This window comes from Magallana gigas, chromosome 3, assembly GCF_963853765.1.
Source record: "Magallana gigas chromosome 3, xbMagGiga1.1, whole genome shotgun sequence".
NCBI classification, from domain to species: domain Eukaryota; kingdom Metazoa; phylum Mollusca; class Bivalvia; order Ostreida; family Ostreidae; genus Magallana; species Magallana gigas.
The window spans coordinates 14,939,585-14,959,618 of record NC_088855.1 but is presented as its reverse complement, the minus strand read 5'-3'; the positions used below and the strand labels follow the sequence as shown (position 1 = coordinate 14,959,618).

Genomic DNA, 20,034 nt, shown 5'->3' with positions numbered 1-20,034 from the left:
TTTCGATGTAAATAATCAAACTATATTTTTTGTTTTCTATAATAAAAAAGCTAAAGAAATTCAATATTTATTGATACAAAAACTTAATGTATTTATAATATGACATGGACAATCATTTTTTGTAAAAATCAGAATCAAACAGTTGAAAAAAGTATTCAATAGGGGCAATTTTGTTGGGTCAGTCGGAGTACATAAAAATCCATTTTTAATTTTGGCCTGAGTAAGATGAAAAAATAATAAACATTTTCGGGCAAATACATCAGTCCCTATGAAACATGATGAGCATCAAATGTTACAGTATTCAATTCTGTTGCGTCTTAATTTTTGGTGAGCATACATATATTTCAGTGCGAGATATCTAAAAAAAAACGTGTAGATTTGATCATTTTTCAAACTTTATGTTTACTTAAATATGTAAGGTTAACTTGTGAAATACAATTTCGATTTCTTGAAAGATTTGAAGATTTGTGCACGTGATTTTATGAACTTCGGTTCCTTATGATCTGAAAAAGAGGCGTCAACAAGACATGATATTCACATAAAATTCAGCTTTCATTCATTTACTTACCCAAATTAATCAATACAGCTCTGCTTATGTGATATGAGGTAAAATGCGGGATAAACAAAAGCGTCTGCAAACCACAAAAAGTAAAAGAACACGACTTTTTAACTTAATTGACAACGAAATAATTAAGTTAAATAAGAATTGAAAAACTATGTAAATGCGGAAAGGACATAATTTTCCTTAAACATTACCAGGAAGTACAGATTAGCATCATACTAAAATAATTAGTAGCGTGTGTTGTTGTATAATTACAGTTTGAGACAACAGGAACAAACGACGCCGTCCTATTTGATTCCCCGAACTCAGGATGTTGAGATATTTTGAGATATCAAATGTACAAGGTTATCTCATTCACATTAAGAGTCAATTAAAAATAACGCAGACAATGCAGCTGTCTATCATGAATTTTTTTTTTTAAGTCAATACTAAAAGTCGAGATTATTTTAAGCATCAACACTTATTTTATTAATTAAAATATGAAGTGCCATTCCATTTGTTGAAAAGATATTATTGTTTCCTGATTTTTGAAAACAATACGTTTTGTCACCACGGAGTATGATAAAGTTTAAAACATGATATCAAGTTGACGCACTTTTATTAAAAATACCCAACCTTTATATCACGCTTAGACTTTTATATCTTTCAATTTACAATTTAAGTATCGTTTTGAATTTACAATTTAAAACGATACTCTCCCACTTGTAATCTTATTTGCTCACATTTGTTTGAGAATCATAAGACAGTGCTTAATTTTGGGAGTTGATTTTAATCAACTCTTCTATGCAGTTACTCTGGCGAACCGAAAGTGAAACAGTGTTTGGACCTAAGCACAAATCACCACCGCTGACAAGACTTAGGTCTTGAAAATAATAGAAAAATTCGATGTAATGTATGCTGAAGCATTGTTTTTCAAGGAAACCTATCTATAAACACGTTGAAAATAATCAGATTTTATATAATACGAACAAGTTAGATATTTTTGTAGTCTCATATATTCCTACGCCAGAGTTTAAAATAGTCTCGTTCAACCAAACACTTGGCTGTCTCCGTAAATCTCCGAAAAGCAGAGAGGCTCTCTTGATTGTCGAAGATTAACGGAGACAGCCGAACGTATGGTTGAACGAGACGAAATTTCGATTTCAATAGTGCTTGGGTCCATACCATTTTTAGAATTGTTTTGATTACTAATACATAGTTGAAAATCCATCTTTAAATATTACACAACATGATTCATATGGGGTTTCTCGAAAATCTTGTCAGAAAGGTCTAAAAATCTATATTATAAAATAGCGCGTAATTCAAATACAGACTAGAAACTAATTGCCATGCAAGATAAGTTAATTTTTAAATAAATGATAATCGATAAAATCAACTCCCCTCAGTACTTCACTACTTTCATTTACAATTTGTCTCTTTGTTTACAGTAAGGAAAACACTAAACATCAGATGGCGTTACTTGTCCTTTTAAAGATATATTAACTGTTATTCTTTTTTCCGGGTTGTTTGATTTACAAAATCTATATACGAGGGTCAATCAAAAAATACGAAGACAATGTGGCTGGCTATCATAATTTTTAATGAGAGTCATACTTAAAAGATTCTGAGCACCAACACTTATGTTATTGATATGCGAAGTTTTAGTCCATTTGATGAAACGGTATTTTTGTTACCCCTTTTTAAAAACAACATGTTCTGTCACCACGGCGCACGGTATCGTTCAAAACATGACGTCAAGATTAAACACGCACAGGTTATAGATATACCCAATCTTCATATCACGCTTAGTCTCTTGTGCCTTTCTCCTTACAATTTAAAATGGCACTGAACCACTTAACATCTTACTTGCACACATCTGTTCTTCAAAGTTTTCATTTTCTAACCGTGTATCTCTTAGTTTACAGCAAGGATAACCCTAGAAGTCGGTTGACGTTACTTATTTTTTTGACCAAATATTTACAGATATTCTACTCTCTTTCGGACTGTTTTATATTCAAAATACAATAATTATTATCACCACCCCCACAAAATTTATTACAGTTAAACACAAACTTGCAAATAATTGTTGACTTTTTTTTGCACCATTGAGCATTTTCACAGCTTGTGTCGGCTTTTTCCTGGGTTAAATCCATTTTGTTTGTACCTCTCGTTGCGCCATGACGTCCGGCGATGTCGATGTTTTTAGTCAATTTTAAAGAGGACTATCTGTCTTTAGTTACTAATATCTGTTCGACAAAACAATATATCCTGTCATTGTTTGGAACTTAGAATACCAAGACAAAACTTAATTTGCGGTTTCAATATAATTTGTTTTTAAGCCCAATTTATAGAGATATTACTTTCAACATTATATGGATTATTGTTGACATTACACAAATTTTGACCGTGCGCCGTGACCTCATTTTTGCAGGATTAGATTCTAAATAATTCTTAGAAATAAAGGAATTCATTAACTTTTTTTCTTGGAAACTGTTTGAAACTGTTGCTAAATTATGTCTACCAAATTTAGTAATGATATGACATTAAGTAACATAGCTATGACAAAAGTCTTCGTATCTTTTGATTGACCCTCGAAGTCACAACAACAACCACAAAATAATGCATTTCAGTTAAACCCAAATGTGCACATATTTGTTTACATATTTTTTGCACTACTTATTATTCTTACAGCATTTATCGACTTTTTCTCGAGTTTAATTCATGTATCTTTGAAAACGGTATATTTTACTATCTACTTCTGTTTTTATTTTGCTTTTTTCAATTGCAAAATAGAATAAAAATACATCATTTATAGCAGTATTATTGGATCTCCATATTCTTTGTGTTTACTAATCACCCAGTTGCGTAAAATTTATTTAGTTTTGGTATCATGACGCTAACTGCTTAATAATGATAACTTTTTTTTGCAGGTAATTACCATAACTAAAAATGCTTGTCTTATTTAGGTGTACCATATATTTATTTTGAAATCCTGATATGCAACAATTACCGTTAACAAACTAATTTATTCTTCCAGAAAAGTTCTTCATATTTCAATGTTAACTTCAACGTTAACTTCTACTTGTACCCTCAATTAAGACAAATGAAATGCAATGAGTGGTTTTAAATCCCTGTACACTCTTCATCAAACTTTGGAAAATGTTATGTGACTAGACATGATTGATATAGCCTAGAGCAAACGTTAACTGTTAAGTAACATAGTTCTGTATGTTCTAAGTCTTTGTTTTACCATAAAAGCGAAATGCCAAAGGCTGGCATTTGGCAATGCCATATTATAACGATACGCAAAAACCATTGTCAATTTATATATTTAAAAAAACACAGGAAAATGTTGTTTTCGATGAAAGTGGTTGGATTAAATTTACTTAACACCACAGAAATCTAATTTTTACAAATTAAATAATAATTTTTTTTATATTTTTCTGTTAATATCGCAGAATGTTTTGCATAAAGGTTTAGAAGTTTATCAGCAATTCTATCATCATATATTGAGAGTGAAAGATGACTTTAAAAAATGATATCAAGAAAAAATTAATAATAATCGAGTATATCGATGATTAAACAAATGTCACATCCCCATTATTTAGTCATTCCTTAGCAATTTCTTATCACTGCAGTCTAATTCCATCATCCAGGAAAATTTTAGCTACACTGATTTATATAACCAACTGGCCACTTAATTAATTTGCCACAAAATAAAATGTTTTAAAAAGCATTTCCAAAAACCCATAGCTTTTTGCATTCAATCAGCTTTTTCCTTGTGCTAGTCCTGTTCTTCAAATAACATCATATAAGTGATCATTAAAGAGAACTGCATGTATTACTCTTTTGAAGCTTGGATAATACTATTTAAGTTCAGCACATTAGACATTGGACTTGAAACTATATGTACATGTATAATGTAATCGAACAACGTCCAAATATTCATTGTTGCTATTTATAAATGTTTATTATTCTCATTCATTGATGAATCCAACGTTGTTCCTTGCTCCTTCGAAGACGTTATAAGCCCTGGGCAAGACGGCCGACGCTATGATCCTCGCTGTTGGGTTTGATGTCCAGATGATCTTGAGAAGGTGCTGGTATCGATGAAGAGTTGTCGATGGTTCCTCCCTGGGGACGTTGTTGGTTCCGGCATGAAGGACGATGATGTGGTCTTTGACGATTCCGGAGAAGAGGGCCCACATCTGTTCCACGCGAAATCCTGAGGTACAACGGACGGCGGTGTTGTCCTCCAGCTGAACATGGTGAAGATACTTCAGCTGTGAATCTCCCACGAATAAGACAGACATTTTACACACTTGAACACAATTTCACAATATATCACGCACTTTTTCACTTAAACACAAACTCACAATTTCAAAATATATCACGCACTTTTTCACTTTAACACAAACTCACAATTTCACAATATATCACGCACTTTTTCACTTTAACACAAACACAGAATTTCACAAGAGATCACGCACTTTTGAGAGCACTATTATAACTTGTAAGAGGCAGGTTGATAATAGCAGGTGAAGAGTTTTACTTTAACAGGGGTTTATATATGATTCTAAATTTCTTTTCAACCAATGAACATCGAAATATTTCATCATCAATGCTTAATTGTAGCAATTAATTATCCATAAATTTTACATATCACAGCTTCCATGGACAAGCAGCTTTTATGTAGCTTTTGTATATTCTTATTCACTTTGATGTAAACAATTAAATCATCATTCGATCCTTATTATCACGGCTTACATGGACAAGCAGCTTCTATATATTTAATTTTGGTACATTCTTATTCACTTTGATATTTAAACAATTAAATCATCATCACGGCTTACATGGACAAACAGCTATTTTTTTTTAGCTTTGGTACTGTCCTACTAACTTCAGCAAAGCAATTATAGATAATTATTTATAATGAACGACATGATGACTTTATTAATTCTAATAACCACCATTAATGTGGGTATGTTAAATTTGCATATTTATATATTTATGAAATATTGTATTTTAAACACTTGATGCTATAGATGGTCTATGTTGAAGAGTTCATCTTGTACATGTATTTTAATTACAGGCGTTGTTTACACCTCTTTGTATTATGGCTTCTTTACCTGAGCGATACCTGAGTGAATCGATTAAGATTTGTAAATTTTGGTGTGTAAAATTTTCATTCCGGCAAAGGTTTTGTGCATTTAAAGTTACTTTATCATATAAAACTATATATTTTCTGAAAGGTATATATCTCAGGATGAAAAAAATCTTTACCGAATAAAAAAATATTCGATGGTATTACCGATACCGGTGATTATGTCGGAATGACGGCACGATAACGGCATTCTTTTTCAACGAAAAAAATTCATTCCGGCAAATGTTTTATATATCAAATCAAAACATATGGATTCAATTTTTACCTATTTCAAGGATATGCTCGAAATAATTTTAAAAATCGTGTCCGAATGAAAAAATGTTTGAGATATTAACTGTTTTATGAAGACGACTATGAAGACGACTATCTCATTCCGGCGCCTAGTTTTTACGTTCATAGCTCATTCCGGCAAAGGTTTGCATATTAAACATTTAATTATCTAAAATATTTTTATATAAATATATAAATATTTCGATAGCCCTATATCCATAGACGAAAAAACTGAAAACCGAATGGCGATAGCTTATACACAACACAAGTTATCGACCTTTTTATACATGTCACTACGTATATTACATCGCCATTCCGGCGAATAGGACACAGACCACAATTATTTTTCCCTCTTATTCCTTTATAAAACAAAAATTCATATAAAAAATTCCACCAGCTCAAATCTATTCAAATTTGGCATAATGACAGACAAACATTAGTCCAACAACATTTCCAAAGGACAGGAAAATCAATTGAGAGGGGGCTGAGATATGGCCCCTACAATAACCCCTACCCTGCAATATCCACTTTCACTTCGGAATATTTGTAAACATTGACCTCTTTACACCCTTCCTATTGCGCCTTTAAAGATCGATTTTCCCAATTATTTTTAGCTAGTATTTTTTTCAAACCTTCTTCTTTCCATCCATGCCCTAAAAGGCGCCAAATTCGCCCATTTAGCACCCCTGGGAATTTTTGGAAAAAAACATACATTTTTAGAATAGAACTACTTGACTGATCAATGAGCACGGGGTAAAAATAGTGGTATGTGACCAATAGACCTGCCCCATTTTATCGTATGCCGAACCCGAAGCTATTAAACTGGTTGAAACACGCCTTTCCTTTATTATTATTTTCGTAATATCTCAGATTTGAAACAGAAATAGGCCTTAATTTTTGCAATTTATATTTTCCTCCCCATAAGGATAAATTATGCTAAACTACGTTGAATTGGAATCAGTAGTTCTTGAGAAGAAGATTTTTAAAAATGCACCCCCCTTTTTCTACAGTTTCAAGGTTTTCTCCGCTTTGAATACAGATCGGACTTTTATTTCTGTAATTTATATTCGCCCTCCCATAAGGATGCTTTGTGCCAAATCTGGTTGAAATTGGATAAGCGGTTTTAGAGAAGAAGTTCAAAATGTAAAAAGTTTACAAACGGACAGACGGACAGACGGACGACGGACAAAAGGTGATCAGAAAAGCTCACTTACTCAACTATACTTCCAAAAAAAAAAAAATTCTTCCCTACCAAAATTCCCTCCAAATCATGAAATTCCTAATCCATGGGGGGGGGGGGGGGGGGGGGAGGTAACTTCACTTTGACTCCTCATTTCCTTACTTTCATATAAATTTTTTACTTGCTTCCAAAAAAGTGGGGGGTCCAACTCCATTATAATTCATTCTTTTATATGTAAATTAAAAAAAATTTGTTGCTGCGAGAAAAAGTGGGGGGGGGGGGGACAGGCCCCCCTGGCCCCCCTGATGCTACGTGCCTGCATAAATAGTATATCTTAAACATGTAAAACGAATGAAATGATATTGTAAAAGCACTGTTGCTGTAACGGTGTTTTCACAAAATCACTCAGAAATTTACACTCGAATCTGATTGGTTATAGGATGCAGGAAAGGATAGGATAAGATTGATCTTTACTTTTATATTTCTATCATGTATCGTGTATTCTGCATTCTATCCTATCCTTGTCAACTTTCATGATAGCAACGCTGTGGTTATGAAGTATTTGAAAAGTTTGATAGATAAATTTATGTATTAAGATCATCAATATTATGACATTAGATTATACGGCGTTGATATATATGTGCAATCAGAAAATCTGGTGAAAAGTCGGAAGTTTTTCTGAGTTATACAAAATTAAAAATGAATTTTGTACAACTAATTAGTTAAGGGTGTTGTTTACTCAGTGTTTGAGTTCTCCAATTCGGATTGTTATAAAGTTCAATGTAATGAGTAAAATTTGTTCAAAACAAAAAAAGTATTAATAAAATAAATTATTATTGACAAAACATTTGATATTTTTACTTTATTACGGAATTAGGCTCCAACAAAAATAGACTTTTAGCCAAACAGAGGAAATTCGGACTAAATTTAGGAGATTTTGGTTTTCGCTAAAAAAATTTAGGCAGTACTCTAATATTGAAAGTTAAGATTTTATATTTTAGTCTATATACTTTTTCATATTTTCTACTGGTTTTACCTTACTTATTCATTAAAATAATTGTATGGCACGAATTGCGAAAATATTTTAAAAAATGCTTAAAAACGATGAAAAACACCATATCTCAAAGTTTTGATCATTGACCTCATATAAATTTTATGCCAACAGAATAAGGTCAATATAAGTAGTTCAATGCTATAAACGTTTTTGTATTATCATCATTCATTTTTTTGTAAACTTAGATCAAAAATGGGTAGGAATTTGAAAACTGATATAGGAAATTCGGACTGGAATATTTTATCGAATTGTCGCTGAAATCTTAATGTTTTGTACCTATTTAGTGCAACTGCCATTCATAAAATGTATTACATTTTTTAAAGTGTTTTATTATTTGAAATATATTTACAATTAAGAAAATATCAATTGTAGTGTAAAATTTTATGGGATTTTTCTTGATTTTTCAAAAAATATTCAATGACCATTTACTCAAAAAGTAGGTCATTGACCTACTTTTTTGAAAGTGAAAAATAACACTACAATCAAAGGTCTTTAGCATACAATAGATGGGGTTTCATTATCATCAGTGGAATTTTTTTTCATTCTGAGTAAACGTCATCCTTAACGTCCTGTGCCATTTTATATTAATCAGGTGAATATGATATGGAGTAGTTGAAACTTTGACTTCTTTTTCCCGAACATCAATCACTGGCGTAAGTTTATACGGTGTTGCTGTTCCTGTTACGGCAAAAAATCTGATAATAGAAAAACAGGAGGAACCAATCACAAGCTTGACTCTGATGAAAGTTTTCAGTAAAGTTAACCCCTATTGTTCCTATCAAATTACCTTCTAAAAATGAGTAAAACAAATGAAATATACTTCAATAAATACATGTAATTGAGTAATGCACAAAGTAAATTTTCCTTTAATCAATAATTGTAACAACTAATTGACTAATTATAAGTGATACAGTCATCAAACGTTGATATGCCAAAGTCATTGCGGTGAACTTGTCACCAGCGTTTGTGCGATAGACAACCATCTACATTGTACCAGGCTTGGGGCGAATTACATTGTAAAGTAATGCATTACATTACCATTACTTCATGAATTTGGGCATTAAATTACCATTACCATTACTTGATTTTCTTGAAGTAATGCATTACATTACCATTACATGAGTAAAGTAATGCATTACCATTACCATTACTTTGTTTTAAAAAGTAAAGCTAATAAAGAGTTTTTGCAAATGTTTCAAATATAAAACACTCTTTAACATATCTACCGGTTCATGTTCAGTATCAGGTTCAAATTCAATGACTATACAAGAGTCATTCTTTATTTGTTCAATATACAATCATTTTGTGGCATTATGAACAACATATTACATAAGTAAAATGATATCTATAGCCATTTGGCATGATACAATGTAGGATACGAAATAGAGACACAGAATTACATGCATAACAAAAACAATTTATGGAATAATGTTGCGGTTATCAAAAGCTCGATAGAGATATTTCCCAAAATAACTCTAAAGATTACACAAATCTTTATAATTTTGGATACTTAATTGTATTAATTCATAAACAGATGGTTTTTCACAGTTATATTTCTTAAGATACGGTATTTTAATCATATTTCTTTCTTCTGAGGACACTTTAAGACGTTGCACTTAATGATCGAAGTTTTAAAGGGTTCATCTTTTAACTGCATCCTGTTAGTTTGAAAATCTTCCCAGCTATACTAAATAAATTTTTACAGGAGCAGTCGAAGCTTGGACTGTAAAGTACTGTTTGACGATCTTTATCTTAGAATATATTAATTGCAATAATAGAAAAAAATACATGAATCTTGAAATTTCTGTCAGTCCAAACTAATGTACAATGTACTTAAGATGAGAGAGAGAGAGAGAAAGAGAGAAAGAGAGAGAGAATAAGTAAGTAAAAATATTTTCAAATGGGTTATAATACTGGAAGTGATATTGATTTTCATCATGGATGGACAGTGCATTCATTTTGATTTTAAAGGTGCATGTCTGTCTCCTATTCTATTGGGACATAGTGAAGGGAAGGGGATTGGGGTGTTTAGCACTTCTTATAACAATAGATTGTTTTGATACTTAGATTATCCTGGGGGGCATAGTGTGTTGTTGACACATTTCTTATTGAAGTGCAGACTAATTAGAGTAAATTGATTAAATGATTAAAACTCTTAATAACAACACTAGTACTCTTGAAAATGTTATGAAATTGTGCTGTGATATTTAGTAATATTAACAATTCAAAAATATATCTTTAAAAATCTTTTTAATAATACAATTAAAACATTTTTATCTCAATAATTATTTCTTTCTTCTTTAAAAATAAATTTAATCAAATTCTATTTCAACTATTCATTTATTCATCACATTTTTTAAAGTGAACATGCATAAATAAGCATAATAATGCAAAGTAATGCCATGTAATGCCAGCATTACACTAGATTTTGGAAAGTAATGAATTACATTACCATTACTTGTAATGCTAATTTTGTGGCATTACACATTACTAGCATTACTTTGAAAACATGCAATGCATTGCAATGCATTACCATTACATTTAGCATTACCTCAAGCCTGCATTGTACCTACAGTTTTTATTTCTAACATTTCCTTTTCTTCCAGTTTCTATTACTTACAGTTCTTATTACTCACAGTAACTAATACTTGCAGTTTCTATTACTTACTTTTTCTTTTACTTACAGATCCTATTTCTTACAGTTTTTATAACTTTCCGTTCGTTTTACTTACAGTTCCTATTACTAACAGTTTCTATTACTAACAGTTCCTTTCACTTACAGTCTCTATTACTTACAGTTTCTATTACTGACAGTTTCTATTACTAACAGTTTCTATTACTAACAGTTCCTTTTACTTACAGTCTCTATTACTTACAGTTTCTATTACTTACAGTTTCTTTTACTTACAGTTTCTATTACTAACAGTTTCTATTACTAACAGTTTCTATTACTAACAGTTTCTATTACTAATAGTTCCTTTTACTTACAGTCTCTATTACTTATAGTTTCTATTACTTACAGTTTCTATTACTTACAGTTTTATTACAGTTCCTTTATTTTACAGTTTTTATAACTTTCAGTTCCTATTACTTACAGTTTCTATTACTTACAGTTTCTATTACTTACAGTTTCTATTACTTATATTTCCTATTACTTACAGTTTCTATTACTTACAGTTTCTATTACTTACAGTTTCCATTACTTACAGTTCCTATAACTTACAGTTTCTATTACTTACAGTTTCTATTACATTCAGTACCTTTTACTTACAGTTTCTATTACTAACAGTTTCTATTACTAACAGTTCCTTTTACTTACAGTCTCTATTACTTACAGTTTCTATTACTTACAGTTTCTTTTACCTACAGTTTCTATTACTAACAGTTTCTATTACTAACAGTTTCTATTACTAACAGTTTCTATTACTAATAGTTCCTTTTACTTACAGTCTCTATTACTTATAGTTTCTATTACTTACAGTTTCTATTACTTACAGTTTTTTTACAGTTCCTTTATTTTACAGTTTTTATAACTTTCAGTTCCTATTACTTACAGTTTCTATTACTTACAGTTTCTATTACTTACAGTTTCTATTACTTATATTTCCTATTACTTACAGTTTCTATTACTTACAGTTTCTATTACTTACAGTTTCCATTACTTACAGTTTCTATTACTTATATTTCCTATTACTTACAGTTTCTATTACTGACAGTTTCCATTACTTACAGTTTTTATTACTTACAGTTCCTATAACTTACAGTTTCTATTACTTACAGTTTCTATTACATTCAGTACCTTTTACTTACAGTTCATATAACCTGTCAGTCAATTGACAACCTGCAATATTATTTCTTATTTTGAATTACCTCAAAGCATAGCCTAATAAAATAGAATAAAAACATGCCATGACCATCTGATAGAAAAACAAACATTTTGAAGAACTGGTTCTTTGTAGAAAAAGCAACATTGCATCATTCAGATTTTTTTTTAGCTTTTTGGACTTAGAATACATTCAAAAACTAACTTCGTCGACTGTTTCTTTTGCAATCTGAATACTAGTCTCAATTCCACCTATTTTTTTTAAATATAAAACGATAACTAATCTATCAAAATAATATGAAAATGTAATATCATGACAATTTATTAAAAGAATATTCATAATTCTATTGATAGGTAATCTATAGTAAGCTTAATTATTTCCTTTATAAAACCAATCTTTGTTGTAATGCGCAAAATACTGTAGCTTTAACAAATAAACGCAAATTTGGAGAAAACAATCCCGCACATTTCAAACCAAATATAAAGCAGCAACATTATCAAACAACTTCCATATAAGTTGTGTTTTCATTTGTTTGGTTAACAGTTTGAACTTCGTTTTGAGTCTGTAATGGAGTGTAGAGAGGATTAACACTTCTTCGTGCGGAGCACATACAGTTAGCTTGATGGATCTCAATATTTCTCTTTTTCTTCCTGTTTTTCGGAAGAAAAATAAGTACAAGTCGCTGATCTTTATCTTCTATCCTTATTTCGGCTGAGTCATTTTCTGACGTTCTGAAATGAAATTCATTAAAATCCAGAGGCTTAAAATGTTTGAATTGTTCATACAGGCTTATATATATGAAAAATATCTGATATTTTAATACTTGATATTATCTTTAAGTCTTTATTTTATGTGTGTGTTTTAAGATAAATTATATCACCTCCATTTGCAGTAAATGAAAAGTACAAAAACGATCAAGATGATAATGAGAAGGGTCTGTATCACGTCCAAGACATCGCCATGTGTAAACGGTTCGTTCGAATAAGAAGGCGCTGAATAAAATGATAATCATAAAAGGTTCAATAATTACAGAAACCTACAGTACCTGGCCATAATACAGTACGCAAAATGGCCGCCGTAAAATCAAAACAAATATACACAAATTTCCTTTCTTGATTTGTCGGTTGTTGTAGAGTAACAAGTTTTGACAGTCACACGCATCCATACATTAGCGTCATAACTGACGTCACGTGCAATAAGGGTTCCACTAGTCTATTCTTATAATAAAAAATACGTCATACAAAATGGCTCCTAGAGGGAAAGACCTATCAACAGAGCAAAAGCAGACGATTGTTAGTATGAGTAAAAATGGATTAAGTAGCCGTAAAATTTCAGAGTTGATTGGAATTAGCCCAAATACTGTGCAGAAGGTGTTAAAACGTAATTCTGATAGAGGTTCAGTGGAAAACAAGGAAAGATCGGGAAGGAAGAGATTGGTGTCGGACAGGGGGGATCGTGTTTTGGAAAGATTGGTTAAGAAAAACCGGCGACAGACTTTGTCAGATTTAACCAGTGTTTTTAATGATTCTGTACCCGAACAAGTTTCTAGCAGAACAGTTCGACGTAGATTAAAGGAGCAGTGTTATCAGCGATGCTCTGTTTCCAAGAAAATAACGATATCAAAGAACAATCGTCAATCCCGAGTTTCCTGGTGTCGGTCTAAATTAGCTTGGACAGTTGAAGAAAACTGGTCTAAAGTCATCTTTAGCGATGAAATGAAAGTTGTTTTGGGCAAGGACAAAAAAGTTCATGCTTTGAGGAAAACTGGAGAGCGATTTCAACCCGCATATCTTCGTATGTACAGCAGTCACTCCCCCACTCTGGCATATCAGCCATGTTTTGGGGCTGTTTATCATACAATGGTGTGGGAACTTTGACCGAAGTTGAGGGGAATATTAATTCCGAGAAGTATATTTCTGCTTTGGATAACAATTTGTGGCCAATTGTTGCGAAAGAATTCAGTGACAGTCCGTGGATGTTGCAAGAAGATAACTGCCCCGTACATCAGTCTAGACAGACAGTTGCATGGAAAGATGAAAATAATATAGATACACTTATATGGCCAAGTCAATCACCAGATATTAACATTATTGAAAATGTATGGAGAACAATTAAGATTCGTTTAGAACACCGCTTACATGGAATCAAAAATAGACAGGACTTGATTCGCATTGTTAAAGAAATATGGGCCTCGATCACTTCCGACACTATAAAAAGTCTGTATATGTCAATTCCTAAAAGATTAAGGGCTGTAATAACGGCAAAAGGATATCTTACCAAGTACTGATAAGGTAAGAGAAATTTTCTTTAATTCATGTGAAAAAATAACAAACAAATCTTCCAAATCTGAAAAAGTTTTACTGACACGGCGGCCATTTTATGTATTATGGCCAGGTACTGTAAGTTGGGCTAAAATTGTGAATTTTAATCTAATCACCTAGTTTCTCTTTGAGTTCTATACTTTTAATGGTTCACTTACTTTTTGTAGTGGTCAACTCAATTGTATTGGTCAACTCATTTGATGTTTTAGTCAACTCATATGTTGAAGAGTTGAACGTGAATGACGCGATAGTACTGTTGGACATTGCCGTCGACTTACTCTATCTATTTGATCACTGTTGCTATATATGGTATAATTTCCTGCGGAAAAAAACGAATTGATTTTATCGTTCCTGTTGCAATTACACTCTCGAAACTGTGGTGTCTTTTTGGTTTATTTTTATAAATTCTTTCTCGTTGTAAAACTTTTCGTCGATGCAGTTAATTGTAAATTCTTCAAACATATTTTGACTGTATTAAGATAAAACTTATTGCGTTATATTAGATTGTTTTCAAGAAACTGTTCAACAATTTTTACTTTTTGATATTGATCTAAAAAGACATCCCCCAGAAATTATTGAAATTTAACTTTCTTAACGATTGATATACAATTATGAGGCCGGATAATAAAATTGTTTTTCATAGTGGGTAGGTAGGTGACTCCATTGTTTGGTTCTTGAACAATAATAATCTTATAATCTAACTATTTTTTTTTTGGTTTTCTATACTTAGAAAGCTAAACATATTCAATATGTATTGGTACAAACTCTAAATGTATTGTTAATATGACATGGACAATCAATGTTTTAAAATATCAAATTCAGAAAACTGAACATTTTTTAGGTAGGGCCAATTTTGATGGGTCGGTCAGAGTACATAAAAAATCAATTTTTTATTTTGGCCTGAGTAAGATCATCTTTACGACGTCTAGGCTTTGTGATTACGGAACTCCACACAAGCCCTTGACAAAAGTCGGACTCAGGCCGTCGTATTTCATTGGTTCCAAGTCTCAATTTGGAGCCAATGATAGTGCGGTTCTCATTCATATCAGAAACGATGAGCAGGACTTTTAAATAACGATTTATGTCAAGACGTTCTGTGGAGTTCCGTTTTCACAAAACTTTGACGTTGTGAGATGGAGTAAGATGAAAAAATAAAAAAAATATACATATATAATAGGGCAAATAAACCAGTCCTATAAAAGATGATGAGTATCAAATGTTACAGTATTTAATTGTGTTGAGTCTTAATTTCTGGTCGTACATATATTTCACTACGCCATAACAAAATTAAAAAAAAACATGTGGATTTTATCATTTTTCAAACTTCTTGTTTACTTGGATGATTTAAATCAATATGTAAGGTTAACTTCGGAATAAGAGATTTGTTAGGTTTCCTTGTAGAATACAGTTTCGACTGCTTTTATAAATTAGACACGTGCATGTGATTTTATGAACTATGGCGCCTGATAATCTGAAAAAAATTCGTCCACAAGAAATAATGTAAAATTCAGCTGTCATTCATTTACTTCCCGAAAATATTCAATACAGTTCTGCTTATGGTATACGAGGTCATTGGTAGGATAAATAGGAACGTCTGCAAAGTATTTTTCAAAGAACATTATTATCATAAACCCAACGATGAAGGAACTAATTAAGCAAATACGAATTTACAAAACAAGTAAATGCGGAAAGACTCAAGTTTCCTAATACAGTACCAGAATGCACACATAGGCGCCATATGAAATACTGAGAAGATTGTGTGTTTATGTATATTCTAAATTTTTAAATAAAAGGGGCAAACAAGACTATTACGCAAAACGATGGTTAGTCAAGGCGCTGCCTATGATGAACCAAAGCATTGAGAATACAGAAAGCTGGGTTAGTTTGATGTGTGTTTATAACATATTTTGAACATCAATTTAAAGTTACATATTTTACACTCTATATTAGCAATTGCTCATTTTAATGAAACATTTACTGAGTGTTTATTTAGAGTTGCACAATGAAACGACATATTTAATGACAAACTTTTATTCGATCAGTAGTTGAAATGAAAATAATTTCGAAAAAAGTAATATTGTAGTACACTGGGTCATACAAGGTCATCGTTCTTTAATTTTGGTTGCATTAGAACTATGCTTGAAATAAAAATATCAGTCATTCGGTGACGAAAATATACATGCCTAATGATACATTCTATAGTTCGTGTAAAAATCCTAATTCTAGATCTAGTTTCTTAACTATACAAATGTGTGATTGAAAAATGTTGACACCACCGTTATCCTCCTACATTAAAAAAAATGCAATTAGATGTGCATTGTGTGCGATCAAATGGAGGTGATTACCGATGACGGGTGTATATTTTACTCTCTACTTCATTCTTTATTGAGCTTTTGATTAACCTCGCACAAAAAACGCCATAAATACAACATTAATGGCGGTATGATTGGATCCCCTTATCTTTTATGTTATAATGGAATCCTATATTCAATAATTTGTGAGTTCAAACTGAATCACTGGTTTTCAATTTATAGAAAATCTCAAAAAAGTATAAATAGCGGGGTATAGGATCCCTCGATCGTTTATGTTATCGTACCGGAAAAGAAATTTGAGTATTTAAAAAATGTAGGTCTATACTTGGCACAATATGAGCTCAAACTTCAAACAATTGTTTTCATAAATCATTAATCTCAGCAATGGGTAAACATTTAAAAATTTTGTGCTTTGATTTGCTAGTTTTCAAATTAATTCACAAAAACCACATTGGTGTTCCAGAAAAGGTAGAATTTTCGCTTGTGCTACACTAAAATATTATTTTTTCTGAGCGTGAACAGTAATTTTACAGTACCCCAAAAATGAAATCTAAATGTAAATACAGTAATTTACATGTATGCATATGGTATTCGAAATTATATAACTTTTTACAACTTTGTCTCAATATAGCTATATAACTGGTAGTTTAGAAATAAAAAATAGAAGATTATGTAACAAATGCATCCGTATCAAAACTATTTCTAACTTTACATTTACGACATTGACATGGTTTCTAATGTGACCGAGTAAATAATAAAGACAAGGTTCTGTGTTCAGGATGTTTTATATGTACAAAAAGGTGAATATGTAAATTCTGTAAATAAATATAAACACATATAAATATATATATACAAATTATACACAGTAATTCGTTACGGTTTAAATAAATTTTAAACTTTATTATAATCTTAGTTTACTTTATGTAGACACTAAGAAAAGTTATGTTATATAAATTAATACAATAAATACCTTGTGCGATGTGTTGGTGTACAATATCGCCGGACCCACAGTGAAACAAAATCAAAAGTTACCGGTTTTATAATAATAGAAATGATCTGATTCGATAATACTAGCCAATGGGAACAACGGCCAATAGAAAAGTAAAGAAAGTGTTCTCAAATTCAATCCACCTGCACACAAGAACAAGCTAAACTGAAACTGAACTTTATTTATTTTACAACTATTGATAAGCAAGTTCTACAACTTATATTAATATCTCTCGTTGGCACAGATGTTAGCGCGAGGGGGTCATTGGTGTGGGAAGAAGCCGGAGTACCCGGAGAGAACCCACGTGTCCAAGCGGGCGACCACCATACCCTATCACATACCACCACTGTCGATCACGGGGATCGAACTCGGGTCGCAGCGGTGACAAGCGAGTGCATTTTCCACTACGCTACTTGGACACCAAGAACAAGCGTAACTTGATTAGTAATTGGATATTGTAAATTTTAAATCTGCCCACACTAATGACACCGCCTCTTATTGCGGGTCACTTCCGGGTATTCGTAGCTAAGCTACCAAAACACAGTCCGCAAAACCCGTAACCGATGTCCGGTTTTGGATCCTAAAATTACCAAACGCTCGTGAATTTTAACAAAACGACTGTCATTTCCTTACACGCGGTAGCCTACTCGAATTATTTCAGCGGATAGATTACAGATTGCAAGTGTTTGATTTTTCACATTTCAATAGGGCTGATTTGTTATATTTACCGTACCCAGTTCTTTGCAGGAACCATTGTAAATCCAACACCTTATACAAAGTTCAATTTTAATGGCCCTGGTATTGTATTATCATTGCTTTGCATAAACAAGAACAGTTTAATGAAAAATGCTCATAACAGACAATGCACGTGTTGGGTGAGCCCTTATTTATTAGGGTTTGGTTGCTGTGTACACACGTGATTCAATATTTTAGCTTCTCAATTATGTACATGTATCCATAATTAAGTCTTCGTATCCAGGTTGATTTTAGTGGTAACCTAAATTCTTTGTAATCTATTATTTTTAGTCCTCCATGACTGTAATCTTGAATGATTGTATTTTTCTTAACGTTGTTTATATCTAAATCCCAGAGGTAATCGAATAATACATGTACTTTATCAAACTTCTGTAAAAATTCATGGTCATGGTGTGGTAAGGTTAAAATCAAATGGTTCATTTTGGGTAAAATTTAAGTTTTTAGTACAGATATTTTTCCAGTTGGAGTTGGTTTTCTTGATTTCCATTGGTTATTTGTTCAATTTCCAAAAGTTTACTTTTGTAATTGAGTTCTGGCATTTCATGCAAGTTAACTGAAAATTAAAATTACTAACAAATCAAAAGTTATATTGTCCCAGGTCAGTTTTCATCTCGAATGATGACAAACATCTTTTGAAAATTCTTTACTGCTTATCCAGACCATTTTTGTTTTGGTAAATTTAATTCTAAGACATGGTGCAAAATTATCCAATTCTATAATAATTTCATTTAAAGATTCTAGTGATTTATTTATTACAAGAAATGTATTGTATACAAATTGAGAGATTTCATATTCTTATTTATCTGTCTTCCTAATATTTCGGCACATAATAAAAACAAATAGTGTGATATTGGGTCTCCCTGCCTACAGCCTCTTTGAAGTTTAAAATATTTTTAATAGTCCATTTTGTAATATACATGAATTAATATCATTATAAAATGTTTAAACCCAGTCTATGATACGTTAACTTAAATTGAATATGTCGAGTGATCGATGAAATCCCCTGATATCGAATCGAAAGCCTTTTAAAATCCATCAACAGCAGCAGACAATCTTTTCAGAAATTGTTTAGATTTTCCTTACTATGGTATTTGAGCTATTATTCCTAATTTATTTAATTCAGAAAATTGCTTTAAATCTTAAGAGTTATTGATTGCTCTTTTAACAAAAAAGGGTTTAGTACATCTTCTATGCATTTTATCTTTGCCCTTATACACTGCCCCTGCATCTTTTCATTTCTGATAGCTTCCAGCTATATTTGTTTATTTGTTAGCTATTCTGTGGATTCATTCACTATGTTTTGTTATATTTTTGTTATCCCTTATTTAAAAACTGACTCTTTTTAATTTATTTTTTGTTCTTAAAAAGTTGCATAAGAAACTGTTTTCCCTCTTCTAATTTCTTTTATTGAAATATCCATGAAAGTTTGGTCTCTGAGAATAAGCTGTATTGTATCATTTTTCTATTTGAAACGTTTTCTGCATCATAAACTGGAAATGAAATGAATATTGTATTTTGATATCATATATTGTTTTCATAACTGCATTAACATAATCTTTATCTGTGAAGTTGAACTTTCAGAATCCTTTGCCTCTATTCAATTTTTATTTTGCAGTAAAGCACT

The 20,034-nt window shown here is 31.5% G+C and overlaps 1 long non-coding RNA gene across 1 annotated transcript; it reads right to left on the bottom strand.

The window, feature by feature from the left end:
• Nucleotides 1-12,447: 12,447 nt before the first annotated feature.
• On the bottom strand, nucleotides 12,448-14,659 carry LOC136273377 (uncharacterized). Its single transcript, XR_010711571.1, has 3 exons — nucleotides 14,513-14,659; nucleotides 12,914-13,025; nucleotides 12,448-12,764 (listed from the first exon to the last, which is right to left on the bottom strand). It is a non-coding gene; the product is annotated as an uncharacterized lncRNA (long non-coding RNA).
• Between the last annotated feature and the right edge of the window lie 5,375 nt (nucleotides 14,660-20,034).